At 37.2% G+C, this 16,276-nt stretch overlaps 1 protein-coding gene across 2 annotated transcripts in view; it reads right to left on the reverse strand.

Moving 5' to 3' along the window:
• LOC132096671 (elongation of very long chain fatty acids protein 1-like) overlaps positions 1 to 16,276 on the reverse strand; it is a 642,822-nt gene that overhangs the window by 36,634 nt on the left and 589,912 nt on the right. The gene's annotated exons all lie outside the window — the stretch shown is intronic.

Consider the following 16,276-nt stretch of genomic DNA (forward strand, 5'->3'; position numbering starts at 1 on the left):
ATAATTTAAAGAGAAACAGTCTGCTTGTTCGTCATGTGATGAATATGAAAAGTTTTAGTGTAAAGAAGAGGAGTTGAATGGGGGCTGTGGAAACATTGGCATCTTTAGACTATGACCTCCTCTGTTTGTAAGCTGCTATCTGCTGTAGTCTGGATGAAATGAATGCTGCCTTAATGACAGTGATCTCAGGATCAAACCAGCGAGGGCTACTCAAATGTCCAATCAGGAGAACATTTGGTCATGTGGTATTAACGTACTAATGGAAATGTTTTGTATAAATGTATTGTTAATTATTTTCTACCTATTTCTTTTAAAAGGTATTTAAATGGAAGGAAATGCAATGTCATGCGGGTTGAAAAGATTTGGTAACGCTGAATTGCTTAACTGTTATTATTTTGGCGATTGACCATGTTGTGTAAAATGATGTTTGAATGGTGACTTGTTTTAAGTATTGTTGGCTCTGAAAATTTTAATTGTGTCTTTTGTAAGTTGCTCACATCATAATTATACACCATTTAACTCCCACTCGCATAATTCAATTAGAATTGTGTCCACATCTGTTTTTCTGAACTCTTCTCTTTGTTCTTTTGAGTATATATGTGGAAAATATTACATTAGAATCTGAAAAAAAAAAAACTCTTGGCATGTCAGAATATACATTAAAAACAACCTTTTTATCTGCTGTGTGACATTTCATCATTTCCCACTAAAAGAAATAGTGAGTTGATGTAATGAACTGAGTGACGCCAATTCTCTAAAATGTAAAATAGTTATGAATTGCCATGAGAGTGTGTTGGCTTCACAAAGGGTTCACAAGGTAGTTATTTTTCATCTTTAAGGACGAGCCTGCTGCTATATATCCCAGACTGGGGCTAGTAGTCACACTGGGAAGTCTGAAGTTTCAAATATCAGATAAATATATGTTTTTGCTTACACCTAATTTACACCATTAGTACTGGCTAAATCTTGTGAATTTTATGGTAATTTTTTTTTTTAAATGTAATTTTTAATTACAATAAAACTACACAGACACAGCTATATAATATTTATAATACATTTATAAACAATAATTTGAGGTAGCCTATTGTATTTTTTGCTGCTTCATTGCACTGATTTTATTATCATTAGCTGTTTTATGGATTCAATTTTATGTGACAATTATGTGAAAACACAAGCCCAAGCCAAACAAGGTCAACTTATGTTCAGTCCGTTTGTTTTTAATGCTTAATAAGTTATATAGAGAATTAAAAAATACACCTACCTTGAGAAATATTCACTATTATACTGATAGCATAACATTAGGTTATAGCCTATATGGAGAAATCTCACTGCTCACATGGTCGCTCGTGAGGCTGTCGGTATTGGGAAAATTGCCTTCAGCTTATGAGTGTAATGTTTAAGTATGAACACTCCCAAAAATTAAAGGAAAATGATAAACAATGTGTGCTGAACCACTCCATTAGACTGAGCGACTGAGCTCTCCAGCCGACAGCGCCCCCAGTCGGTCTTTGATAAAATTACAGTTCAGAAGCTTCCTCAAATCATAAATCTGGCTCATACGGAGGCTGCAGATTCAGGACCTAGGACCCTAGTTTTCGTGACAGCGCCACCTACCATACTGGACGATATAGCAATGGCTACAGTTTCAGGACCGCAGTTCTAGGACCCTGTTGGTTTAGTTTGCAGTCCTGTTACTTTGTATATAGCATCAGTATATTAATCTCAGTAGTATTTGTTATTAAATGTGATTTTTGATTCAAAATGCAGCAGAGGTTAATTACTAAGTGTGCTTTGAGTCACAATTTTAAATTTAAACACGAATTTACAAAAAATATAAATGAAATATCAATTTGTAAAATTGATGTATATCAATTTTAAAACAATTCTAAAAAATGAAGAACCTTAAAAGTCTTAGTCTCTTGAATTATACAGTATATTGATTAACCTCCTTAAGGTGAATTAGCTCATTATCAGGTAAGTTAAAGTTGGAATCAGCGTATGGAGTCACTAAATTACAGCCGATATTTTAAAAGTTGTTGAGAGGCAATACAAGACACAAGAATGATTCAAGAATGTTTATATATATATATATATATATATATATATATATATATATATATGTATATATATATGTGTCATGTTTGCAACAACATCACAACAGCACCAAAGTGAACCCCTTTTCCATCAGTTGCTGCATGGATAGAATGGCTGTAGGCTTCAACTCTAGAGAAAGAGAGAGCGAGAGACAGAGAGAGATAAATAAGAAACATTTGTTTAACATATTCAACTGGAATATATATATATATGAAAAGTGAAAGTCCTTGCAGCATGTGGTGCATCTCTTCAATTCGGGCAGGGATCTCCCTTTTTGGATTGTTATATGTATCTTGAAAAAGAGAGAGCCTACTTTGAGATCATGAAAATATCCCTAGTGCCTTTTTTAATCATCTGTCCTACAATCAAAAAAATGGCGGCAGATGTGTTGGGTGGTTTGTCAGGCTCCACTCCATTACTTTCTACTAACTCATTTTTTTCAATATTTACTGGTTTAAGAACAAAACAAAAAAAAACGGTTAAATAATAATTATAGAGATGAAGGAAATGTTTGCGTATTTCTGCTTTGCTGTTGGCTTCTGTTGTTGCCACTTGGACAACACCTAAGCGCAAACAAACAGTTGTCCCAGGCTGACAACCATCAGTCAGTAAATACGAATGGATTACCGAGATTAAACTTCTTTGGACATGGATACTTTGTCATCTACTCGATCACCAAACAATCTGATCACCCCTGTCGCGGCACGCCGAGTAAACAAAACATTGCCATTTGCTCGAACATCAAACAAATTGAACTCACCCATCGCGGCACCGGATTACCAGAGAGGATGCAATTGGCGTGATTTCGGTGTTCTCTTGACTTTGATTTTGCTGTCTGGGGACGTACAATTGAATCCAGGCCCATTTGCTGTTGGCCTTTCCCCGGAGGGTGCACCGGCGGGTGGATTGCGCGTGCAGCGGCTGACCTCCGGATGGACGGACGTCTTCCCCGAGGTAACAGGAACTCCATACGGTGACAGTATCCAATCAGTAAGGAAGCAACGAGAATTTAGATTTTTTCAGACTGTAAATAATATGGGAGCCTATGTCTAAACCTAAGGGTATTCTAGGTGGACATTTGAATATTCGGAGTATATTGCCTAAACGGGATCAGATCCAACATCTGTTAACTGACTCTAATTTAGATTTTTTTAGCGTTGAGCGAAATGTGGCTGAACAGTAATATCCAGACCAGTATGATTGATGTCCCTGGTTACATTTGTCATAGAAAGGATAGAACATCTAAAAAAGGTGGGGGGGGGGGGGGGGGTAACTATTCTAAGTTAGAGAAACTCTGAAATGTAATGAAATCAAACTGGATACACCATTAGAATGTTTGGCTTTAAATGTTGTATTATCCCCTAAGATGAATTTTAACATTATAGTGCTGTATAACCCACCATCATATGATGTTTCTTTTTATGAGAATTTAGACAAAAAAATTTTTTCGCACCGAATCTGTTTTTCTTGGTGATTTTAATATTAACTGGCTAGATAAAAGCCGTAGAAAAAAATGTAAGAGATTTTTGTCAAAGCACAGTCTTCATCAGATGATTAAAGGTCCAACAAGGATCACACGAGCGAGTAAAACTATGATCGATCTGATAGTTACTAACACACCACAGAGAATCATTAGAACTTATAATTTACTAACAGGGCTCTCTGATCACAATATGACCATGGTTGTACGGAAACTCACTAAACAGCGTTTACCCAAATTTATGAATGAAAGTAAACAAGGGAACCTGGGTATCCCCAAAAATAAGTTGACACAAGTTAAAAATGATTTAGAACATTTAGATTGGAATAATGTTTTACAATCGAATGATTTAGAAAATTGTTGTAACTCTCTGATGAAAAACCTCACAAAACTGATTGGGAAATATAGTAAGACATTCAAAGGCACGCAACGAAAAGCCTCCTTACCATGGCTGAACAATGACACTCGTCAGCTAATGAAAAAGAGAGACTATGCATTGAAAAAAGCGCTGCTCTCCAAAACAAATACCAATTTTCTCATCTTTAAAGGATTGAGAAATGCAGTAGTTAGAGAACTGCGTAAAGCAAAGACAGCCTATTTTATGCAATTGATTGAGGATTCGGAAGGAAATAGTGCATCCCTTTGGAAGCACCTCAATAGCCTTAGTAAACTTAAGCCTAGTCAACAAAAAACAATAGCTGAGTTGGAAGTGAATGGAGTTATCAGCACTAACAATTCAGCTATTGCAAATGAACTTAATAAATTCTTTATTCAGTCTGTTGAGGAGCTTGCTGAGACTTTTGAACCAGCAACCCTATCACAGACTACAAAGTCTGACCAATCAGATCTTTTTCAAATTAAAGAGGTTAGTCAGGAAAAAATACATAAAATTATTAATAAATTAAATAAATCTAAGGCAAAGGATGTATTTGGGTTGGACACTGCCTTTATTACAACTCACTGCTCTGCTTTGATTAAACCTGTAACCCACCTTGTAAACCTTTCCATCAGAGTGGGCAAATTCCCACAAAGTTGGAAACAAGCCATTATTACACCGATTTTCAAGGCTGGCGCAAAGAATCAACCGAGCAACTACAGGCCAATCTCAATACTGCCGGCTTTCTCCAAAATTTTAGAGAAAATTATCATAGAACAGTTAGTAGAACATCTTGAAGGTAACAAACTTATCAATTCTAAACAGTTTGGATTCAGAGCAGGGTATTCTACAGAAATGGCTAATTGCTACCTTACCGAGAACATTAAGAGTAAGTTGGACAAGGGTAATGTTGTGGGAGCTGTGTTAATAGACCTAAAAAAGGCCTTTGACACCGTGAACCACAACATAATATTGAATAAACTTACCTCCTTCAACTTCTCTGAAAATGCTATCGGCTGGTTTGCATCATATTTGGAGCATAGAGAACAATGTGTTAAAATAAACACCGAACTCTCAAAAACCTTTACAATCCACAATCGGTATTCCACAGGGCTCCATTTTGGGGCCTCTGCTCTTTAGTCTATATATAAACGACTTACCTACATGCTGTCAGTCAGCCAACTGCCAAATGTATGCTGACGATACAGTAATTTATGCTTCAGCTAGGACACCAACTATAGTAGCAGAGACCCTGACTAAGGAAATGGAGGGTATATCCCAGTGGCTTAAAGAAAATCATTTGACGCTTAACGTCAAAAAGACGGTATCTATGTGCTTCTCAATTAGAGGAAAAACTAAATGTACTATTAAAATAGATCAAGAAGCCATAGAGGAAGTTGAGGAATTAAAATCTTTAGGTATTATTCTGGATCCCCAACTCAAATTCAATACACACATTAACAAACTCTGTAAGACTGTTCGGACAAACCTAAACTGTTTTAGAATGATTAGGCATCATATACCTGTCAAAGCAGCTTTGCTGTTTTTTCATGCTATGATACTTTCTCATTTATCTTATTGTGTTACTGTATGGGGCCAAGCCTCCCAGACAACAGTCAAACCCATCATGTCATTATACAAACAAGCACCGAAAATAATGGATCAGAAACCAATTATGTGGCATCACTGTTTGATTGTACAGAAATACAAGCTTTTAAATTTTGACAGTTTTATTAAGTTCTCTTTTCTTAAGCTGATTTTTAAATGTATAAATAATCAAGCTCTAGCCGTACTCTGTCCTTTTGTGACAAAAATAAACACAAGGAGAGTTGCCACTAGGAGAGCAGCGGGTGGCAACTGCATAGCAGAGGGGCGCAAAACCACTTTTGGCCACTCAAGTTTTTCAGTGATAGGGACCCATTTTTGGAATGATTTACCAACGGAAATAAAAACAGAAACCAACCTGAAAACATTTAATAGAAAGGTGAAACACTGGCTGAAAGAAAATCAAATATGTGGACATTGACTCATTTTTGTTGCAATGTATTGTCTGTGCTGGATGTGATGTGTTGTGTTGTGTAATGTGGTCGGGATTGTGTAAAATGTTAATGTTAGTGTTTATAAGGTATTTGTTGCATGATTGTGTAGTTTACACTACGTAGTTTATATTTGGTATATGTTTTTAGAAAGGCCTGACCAGGGACTGGACTGGGGTTGCAAATTAGCCTATTGGCTAGAAACCTTTTATGCAACACATTTACACATTTTGTTATGGCTTTGTCTATGATAATTATGTATGTAACAATGTCCGCTGCATTGTACCTGATAAAAAAAAAATAAAAAAAAAATGAGCCTAACCAAATCCATAAAATCACTTCATATTGGCCATGCAGAACGTGACAGAAACTAACACATGATATCAATGGACTGTTTGTGGAGTTGACCTGCAGATTAAGCCAAATTGTAAAAACAATGCCAAAACAACAGGCTAACACATACTGCAACTAGACAGTCAGTGCAGTTTAATTATGAAAGATATTTTATACATAAATATGGTAAAACAACGACTATTAAGCATGTATTCACACTAATACATTTAAGCTGCAGGTAAATCTTACAAACCTTACATCAACCATGCTCTTGTCATCTGAAAAGTTTAATTAATGTCCAGGTTAGATTCACTTATAATACTTCGTCATTAAAACTCAACAAGGATTTATGAAATCATGGCCACGAATTAACGTCGTAGTAATTAATAAAACTAGCTCACAAATTCTTAATTTGGTGGGAATTCATTACTAATTCATAGTTAGCAGTTCTCACTATGTAAACTTCGCACCGTTTAAACGTTATAAAATAAAACTTAATTAAATATCGGTACTCACCGTCTGATTCATAGACGTCGTCGTCCATCTTTAATTAGTGTTGATCCATTACGGTAGGTGGCGCTGTCACAAAAAAACTAGGGTCCTAAAGCTGATGTCCAAGAGTTGCGGTCCTGAAACTGCAGCCTCCGGTTGTGCAGGAATACCCTTTCTTTTACTGTCTATGGGAATACCCTTCTCGGCTCATGACTGTCTGGTTGTTGAATACATTTGCTCATCTACTTTATCTTTTCTTATTAACTACCTTTAGATTGCATATAGCTTACCGATAAATTGGATTACTTTACCAAAACACTTACCACAGACTCTTTCTAGGCACCTTATCTCGACTGCTTTAGTTCAAAAATTCTTAGTTTGATGTCGCCATTTGGCCACTAGAGGGTGCTAGACCCAAATTTATTATAACATTAGGTTCCTAATGTTGGATTACACAGTGTTTGGTCTGACATGTTCCTTTGAGTATTTCCCCAATAGTAAAATATTATATTTTCTATTAGAATAGAACAAAGTAAAGCTATTTCCTAATCTATGCATTGTCTGAGGTTCTAATAAATACCGAATACACAAATTCACAGCAGTCTAAATTATATTTAACAGTAAATCCCACATATAGTTGGCTTCATAACCCTATTAAACCATGTTAAGCTTTTCTCTCCTCAGTTTCACTTGGAACAAATACAAATTTCATGTGAATTACACCTACATTTTGCAAATCCATAAATTAATCTGAATAATCTGCCATTTAAACTAGAAAATAAATCTGCCCATCTGCTGCTAATGATAACAAACCTGTCTTGATCTGTACACTAAGAGTTTTTTTTAACCATCAGTTTCTAATAATATTTGTCCCAGGACAATAGCAGAGAAAACACACCAAGAAGACACTCCTTTATCTCTTTGCCAGTATTACACAGGTAGATTTTCAATGTCTCTTGAGAAAACTCTCATATCTTTTTCCAGAGATATCAGAACGGTATTGTATACTAGAGATGTCACTCAGATTCATTTAGTGTTTACTCTCACATCGCTATCTCTGTTTACCTCACCCATTGTATTACCTTGTGATGTAATAAACTTCTCACATTCATCACCCACAACTGTTTCGAAAGTCAGCTGATCTGATCAAAGAGCAAACAGTGGTTTCTCTTGGAGTTCAACTGCACATACTTCTGCGGAAGAGTTTATCTGTCCATGCTCTAGTTTCTGAATGGATTCAATTCAGGTGTTTATCAGCAGAGTTTCAAAGACCGTCTCTTATTTCAGCTGTCCTCCCTGAAACCAGTCTTAGTTAATCAAGGTCAGTTAAATACACTAGGAATGATTGCATCTCTGAAACACAGTCTGTTTTTGTGGTTTGTCTTCATATTCTTTCTGCCAACAACTGCTCAGCATGAACTCTCCTGAGAATGTGTTCATGTGATGATCAAAGTAATGTTTTCTGGCAAAACAGATTATAATTGTATCTATGATTAGTCACATGGCAGTCCTGGTTGTAGATAATGTTGACTGTCTGAGGACTGCAGGCTTGATGGCAAACCATGTTGGTGAAGTGCTATGTAACGTAGTTAAATTTTGGAATGCAAAAACTGCAACAACTGAAAAAAAAAAAAAAAAAACAGCAGTTTAATGACAATGATTTTTTTCCCTTTCATTAATTAGAACCAGCGATATAATTCAAAAGGTGAAAACATATTGAAGACAGTATTTTGTGGAATAACTGTTAAAATAGTTTATTATTATTCACGCAGGCTTATAAATATTAATACATATATTAATATGTGAATATATCAATTAAATAAATATTAGTGAGTTTTAATAAGATTATCTTATCATAATTTCTATACTTATTTTATACTTTTTCCAAAAATTATATTAAAATTTAGTATTCATTAATTCATATTTTCATGACAATTCTTATATTTTAAGATTGAAAGTCAGACTCTGTGGGAATGTACACAATGTTTACATAAATGGCATTTGAAACTCACAAAAAAGATAAATTATGAATATATGAGTCATTTTAATGTGACCTAAATATAACAAAAGGAAAACAAGCACAAATCGCACAATGTGTTTCTTATATTTTATCTGACTGCTTTAGCAATGTGTATTCTCTATGGATAGAATCTCATAAGAACTGGCAAATTTTAGTGTTTAGTGTATTTGGGATGCAGCAGGTGTAGAATGCTAATGAGCAGAGGAATGAATGAGTCCAAATATGTTTGGACAGCATGTCACTTATTACCACTGCATAGTAAATAGTACATTAGCATTTGTCTGCAGAAGCACATTTTAATACACCATTCCCAAATATAATACCAACTGGAACCCGGTCTTGGACAGTCCTTTCATAGTGAGCTGCAAATATGGCTTGACCCCAAAAAAATTCTAACAAAAGGTTTCTCAGTGGTTTACAATAGTATCAGATGTACTTAAAAACATACTAAACGTTTACCAAAGTTTGACTCCAAGAAATGCCCCATTTTCAATATGGCGGCCGTCAGGTCCTTAAAATGCCCATTACTCCTTTGTATTCCTCCTAGACCAGGAATACTGCTGCCTGATACATGTTTTGGCCATGTAATATTCTAATTAGCATATTTGCATGATAGATAATTAATTACAAGTATATATCCAAGCAATTTAAATAATTGCATATTTCTCCTTTCTCATATAATTTTGCCTAGTGTTGGTGGTTTCTGTAGTTCATAACCATTCTTTTGATTCCAATAAAGAATAAATTCATTAGAACTGTGTGATACTGTAAAATTAGTCAAAACAGGGTTGCCACATGAAGGCTCAGTACCACTAACCCCTTTTATTTATTTATTTTTTTTATTTTTTATATATATATATATATTTTTTTTTTGTACTTTTCTCATTTATACATATCTTTTTTTATTTTCTTTAGATGTTCCTCTTATTCTGTTTCTTTTTTTTTTTGTAATATTTTTTGGCACTGTGAACTTCACTAAATTTCCCATTAGTCGCCATACTCTTCCTCCCATAGAGGTTGATTATAGTGATTCTCACAATTCCCAACTTGAAATGGTCCACAAGCAGGCATGCATGGCAGTCCATATGCCCTGCAACTGCACCGTTGTGTTCGGCAGGCAGTTGTGCGATTACAGTGGATCATCTGCAGGAGGCTTTCTGGGGCAGCAGTCTTACTGGTCATAACAGGCAGGAATCGGTTGTCCACCAGTTTCCATCCCCAGTCCACTGTGCTCATGTCACCTTATTTTCCAATCCACACCATGATCTGGAAGTAAACTCTTTGGCAGTGGTATTTGGTTGAGGACTCAGTTGGAGGCAGACGTTCTGGGGTAACAAATGATTTGGCGGTAATGATTTTCTTGCTTAAAAGGTTGTAGCGCAAAGTGGCAAGTGAATCGGTACACTTGCCACCAAACAACACAGCCATTGCCTTGGTCCCATGGTCCTCTATGACGTTCCTTGCTTGATGTGGGAGCAGAAACACATTTGCACAGGACAAGATGGTTGATTCACCATTCACAAGTTTCTGGAATGCTGTCTGTTTGCCAACACTAAAAATGCGTGAGGTTGTATCACATCCTGTGAAGGCGTGAATAAACAGCAACTGGGAACACAAGTCACTACCAAGGACTTTGTTTCATCTCACTGATGTTGTACACTTTAGTAGCTTTGGACTTCTCTGAATGAAAATAGAGTCCTCTATTGTTCGTCACAGCATAGTAGAGGAGAAGAATGAGTAAGTCTGTATCCTCGCCTATCAAGGTTGTGGGCTGATGTTCTGAGGCCTTGACTGCAGCTTTCACAATGTCCACGTCTGCATCACCTGATGCATTGATAACAGTGCAGCCCTTCTTCTCCAGCTCTTCGGTCATAAGATTGATAAGTCTTTGTTTGTTGCAAGATCTGGAAAGGAAATCATCTTTTCTTCCAACAAACTCAGTCTCTGCATTGAAGTTCACGACGGGGTGAGTGTTTTCCCCACGTCTCTGATGCGTATTGTCTTTGATGGAAGGACCTTTGCTATAACCATCAAAAACTACTGTTGCTTTACCATAATGGCGTATGGTAAAGTCTGCATATGACTTTGCAATGGCACCGTAACTGTCACCCTTTTTCCATGCCAAAAAGTGAACCAGGGATCCAGCGTCAAGGAGAACTCAGTGACTGCCTGCGCTAGTTGGGGCTTGTTGGCTTTACGGAAGATTTCCTTCATTTCCCTCACATAGAAACCCCTGGAAAACTTGTCATGTACATCAGGGTGTCTGGTCTTGAGTTGGCACAATTCTTGGAGGTAGAAATATGCAGATTTCAGTTAGTTGTAGTGCCCAGCAGCGGCAAATATTGGCAGACAGTCCAACACTGCACGCAAGTGCATCTTCCAAGATCCTGTACGATCTGCTTTGATCAGAGCATGGGCTGTTTGCAGCATCTTCTGATATTTTACCCACAGCCGGCTGGTTTTTGACCTTATGCTAAGGTCTGCCCTCTTCGTGTCCACCTTTTCCTTGATTTGGTTCAACATATCTGATGCTGCAGCACTCTCTAAAGTTGTTTCTTTCATTACCATGGATGAATATATATCTTCAGCTTGGTTCACCAATGACTCAAACTGTGAGTCATCCTCCTGCAGCTCCGACACAACCAGGTGATTGAGACATCTGTCCACCAGCAAATGTCCATGAAAAGCTCTTTGCACTGACTTTCCAGTCATCATGTGCTGGATGGCATTTGATCCATAGACAACTTCCAAAATGTTCCTGAGTCCTGTGCCTTCCATCAGTGTGCCTATTGCACCAAGTAGGTTCATAAAAGTATGAAAACCTCCAAGCATTAAGACTATGCTTTTCAGGGGACTATTCTGTGGTGCATCCATGATCATCTCTGCTGCTTTCCAGTACAGTGGCTGATCAAACGTAATAATGGGTGGAGCATTGTGTTTGATAGCCAGGCCACAAACAAAATCCAAGGTGGACAAAATACATGTTTTGTCTCCAGAGTACAGGTCAATCATTGGCAGGAACACAACTGATGATTGGCCTGGATGTTCTAGTCCCTGATGAATGATATTTATCATTCCCTGCCACCCTGGGGTTTGTTGTTTGAAGTTCAGTGAGAGCTCCCATAGGACATCAACTGTTCTGTCATAGTTGATCAGTGCTGGGAGGTCATTGAACACGATGGTTTGGCGCACATGTTTCGTAAAGCGATAATCGATGACTGGGATTTTACTTTGCGCTGCAAAATCTAGGTTGGTAATGTGTCTTCTTTGAATGATACGGCCCCCTTTTCTCCCTGGAGTGATTGCTGCTATGATTCCCATTCCATGGAAGGTCCCCTTACCATCAATGGTAAGGTTGTTGTGGTCAACATTGTCCCCAGCAAAAAGAAGTGCCATGTCCAGCACATCTATGTCATCCGCTAGCATATCTGGGACAACAGAATCTGCTGCATTCTTTTCAAAACGCAAAACTTCCTTGTATGATGAAGCAAATCCCATTCCATGAAGGGTATCCACCAGGAATTGTGACCGATACATATGATGTGCCTGCACTGCAAGGCCAAGTTGTAATGGAGCTACCACAGCACGTGGTCGTACTGCCTGGACAATTGCCTGTCCAATTCCTGCAAGTCTCAGGAGAGTCTCAGGAACAAACGAAAGGGCAGAGTCAAGCTCAAGTGACTTTGTGCTTGGATTCTGATACGTAATGGATGGGACATTGGTCTTGATATCACTTTTGATCAATCGCGCAGCTGTATGAATGATCGCTCGTTTCTGGGAGTCCTCATCCTTTTCTTGTTTGCTGAAATAAGATCGTAGTATTTGTGAGGTCTTCTCTCTCATTGTCACTATGTCATAAAGGCCTTCCCCTTCAGTGAAACGTACATTGTCTTGGTATTGTTCTCTCAATTTTCTCTTGAGATATTGATTTCCATATGGTTCAGAATCTGGGTTTGTCAGAGATTCCTTCATTTGTCTCGAAGATGTATAATTATCATAGATGTGTTCCTCATCATTACTCTCAAGGTAAGAGCAAACTTTCATGAATGCCTGCTCCTGATCTTCATTGTTTTTCGGCCGGCCAGACTTTCTGCGCTTTGCCTCTGGGTCTTTCTGGAACTGTATCGGTATGCTATATCCGTTATGAAAACTACTACTGCATAAGTCTGCAGCATGTAGATCACAGCCATAATACTCAATCCTGCCTTTTACAGTGAAAGCCCATTGATCTGCACGATTGTCACAACACTCAAGAATGGACTCTGTGAGCGTATCGGTCTTAACACTACTTGTGTCTTTACTTCCATTAGTTATCGTAGTCCCACAGAAAAGACAATCGGTTTGGCTGTTGAATGGACCAGTTGCTACTCTGGCACTTCTTTTTGGTGGATCAGCTTTATTCTGTTGTTGGATTGTGATGTCTTTTTTATTTATATACTTCTGTCTACATTTTGAGTGTACTATTTCACCAGCAGAAATATGTATGTTGTCGCCTCTTTGTACACTTGCATTGTTGATTCCATCAGCTCCCTTCCAATGAACCTCAACCACATCAGAGCCATCTCTTAAGTTTTTACAGCAAATGGGGCAAGTTTATTGGTTTACACAAATATGACTCATGGTCAAAATTGCATTTAGAGTGTACTTTTTCCTCTAGCTAATTCAAAAATGTCTTCCTCTCTTAACACACTCACGTTGTTGGCCTTTTTCATGTGTTATAAATTCAGAGTTGTTTATGATCAGAGTTATACAAACTGTGTTTTAGCAACAAAAAAAATAATAATTATGTTTCCAAAAACACGTAGGAGTAGGAGTTACATGAAATAGGCTAAATTGTTTAGATCTCCGGTTCACCCCAAACAATGATAAAACCTTACAGTAATCTCACAAAAAATATATTCCATAAGTATGTAAATATGTCAGTGCAATTTAGACACGTACAATGGATTTATAGACCTAGAAAACATTGGGTTAGACACCAAGATTAATTGGCTAGGTCAAATAATGAAGGAGTTAGGATATTTTAAGGGCTTCTTGCTCATCTTGGACACCATCTTGAAAATTACACATTTCTAGCGGTCAAACTTTGGTAAACATTTTGTATGTTATTAAGGACACCATATACTACAAAAAACAGCCGAGAAACCTTTTGTTAGAATTTTTTTAGGGTTAGGTGTGTTTTTTTCATAAATGCAGCCGTCTATTCATGCAATCATCTGCAAATGAATCTGTGCAATGGTAACTGACAGAATGTGTCATTACAGCAATGTTATTGCTTAGTCACAATTCCTGTGAAGATATATTTGATTCAATAACTGTGTTTAACCCAGATTTGATTGAAATGCATGAACCTGGTAAATGAAGTAGAATAGGTGAAGATGCAGAGGGTGCGTAGTGTTTGTGTGACAGTATGGCGTGATTCTCTCCTCTCAAATCCCCTTCATTCCCCTGAGGGACAGAAAGGGTTCCTCAGCCTTCCCTATCCGCTCAGAACTGGACCGTGGCGGTTACTCGGAAGCATGTGTGTGTATTTGTGTGAGTAAGAAACCTTGTCTGTGTCCCCAGCTTGAATGCGTCAGGGAGGAGTTTAGAAAGAGAGAGAGAAAGAGAATAATCAAGCAGAAGAGATTAGGGAAAGACGAGCTGCAAGAGTTCAATGCAAGCAGACAGCAGTTATGTAAGTATGGCCAAATTGACCCAGCTTTATAATGCAGAGCATATACTGGGAAATACCAGTGAAGACTGGAGAACAGATCATTTATTGGCTTTGGAAATTATCAGTGCTGTTTCATGTCAAATATCAGTTTACCATTATATGATGAAAAGTGTATCCTGGTTTGTCAGTCTCAAATCTTATAACCATTTAAATTGGTTATGATAACATTTTCTGTGCATATAAATTACTAAGTAACCCTACCTGTCTGAATCAAGGTGTGTCTGCACTGTGTGAACACTACAGTTTTTCTCGATTGCCAATTCACCATTTTCTCACAACTATACATAGAATCTCAAAACTACACACCAACTTGTGCAAACTTCAAACTTCCAGGTCAAAATCAAATACTTTAGTCAAAAACATGTTTTCTTTTGTCAGACTCAAACTTTGGCCTCAGATGATACACAAACCTGTCAAATACACAGACTATTTTCCTGTCTAGAGAAAACTAATGAGATAAATTTAAAACACTGTTACAAAAACCTCCTGTTGGGAAATTGCAATTCTTTTGCTAGTCAATGACTGTTGCAGTATACGGCGTAAATAGACGGGTGCAGATCCAGTACAATTCAGCAATAAACTTTAAGAAACGATTACTGTCATTACACTACTGTAAACCCATATGGAAAAAACCTATATAAACATATATGTTTCAATATAGGTTTTGATATGTGTTTTTAATATATGTGACATTTAAAATGGGCCGTTTTCCTATATTATATGTACATATATGTACATATATGCACACATATATTTACACATATGTACACATATATATGTGCATACATATACCTATATAGGTACATATATGCACGTATATATGTACCTATACTGTATGTTCACCTATAATAGTAAGATTAAAATCCATAGCTGCTAGGCAACATAAATAAAACTCCAAAATGTAGAAATGTACATTATTTATTTACTCAAGATCAATCAAATAGTACAAAACAAAAAATATAGTACAAGAACAAAAATAAGACAAAAAAACTGCTAGGCAACATAAATAAAGTCCAAAATATAGAAATGTACATTATGTATTTACAAGAACAATCAAATAGTACAAGAACAAAAATAAGACAAAAAACTGAACAGAAAAAAAAATTATCTTTAATATTCTTTGAAGGTCTGTCATGACGCGCCTCATCATCCTCCTCCACCGCCGCCTCCTCTTCCTCTTCCTTCCTGCACTATCCAATGACGTTTGATAGGGTGTCCAAGTTTTTTATTTTTTCCTTTTTTTTTCGGCGCACAAATTTTTTAGCGGATAGGTGTTTTCGTCCACACCGATCTGGCGTTTTGGAAGAGTGAAACCGATGTTTAGAAATCGGGTCCCAGAGTGGATATATTTGAAAGCGCCGCCTTTGTGTTTCTTCGCGACGGCAAATCCGTACATTTTCTGAAAATATGGCGTCATCAGCCCACATCTCGCCCCTAGTCAAACACCACTACATCACGTAACAGCAACAAAAACATGAACAAACACTGAACGCTAACATTAACACGGATTAATAAATGTATTGTTCCATGTTCGTTTGTGTACCACGCACAGCAAATCCATGTCTTCTTCTCCATTTTAAGTGTATCTCTGTGGCAGAATTACAGCATGGCATGTATACTACATCGGTTTCGTGTGGACACGGATATTTCTTGAGACGAGGAAAAAAAGATCGGGGTTCCGTCTCCGTGTGGACAGGGCCGAAGAAGTAACGGGTACTTACGGTTATGG

This window comes from Carassius carassius, chromosome 20, assembly GCF_963082965.1.
Source record: "Carassius carassius chromosome 20, fCarCar2.1, whole genome shotgun sequence".
NCBI lineage: Eukaryota > Metazoa > Chordata > Actinopteri > Cypriniformes > Cyprinidae > Carassius > Carassius carassius.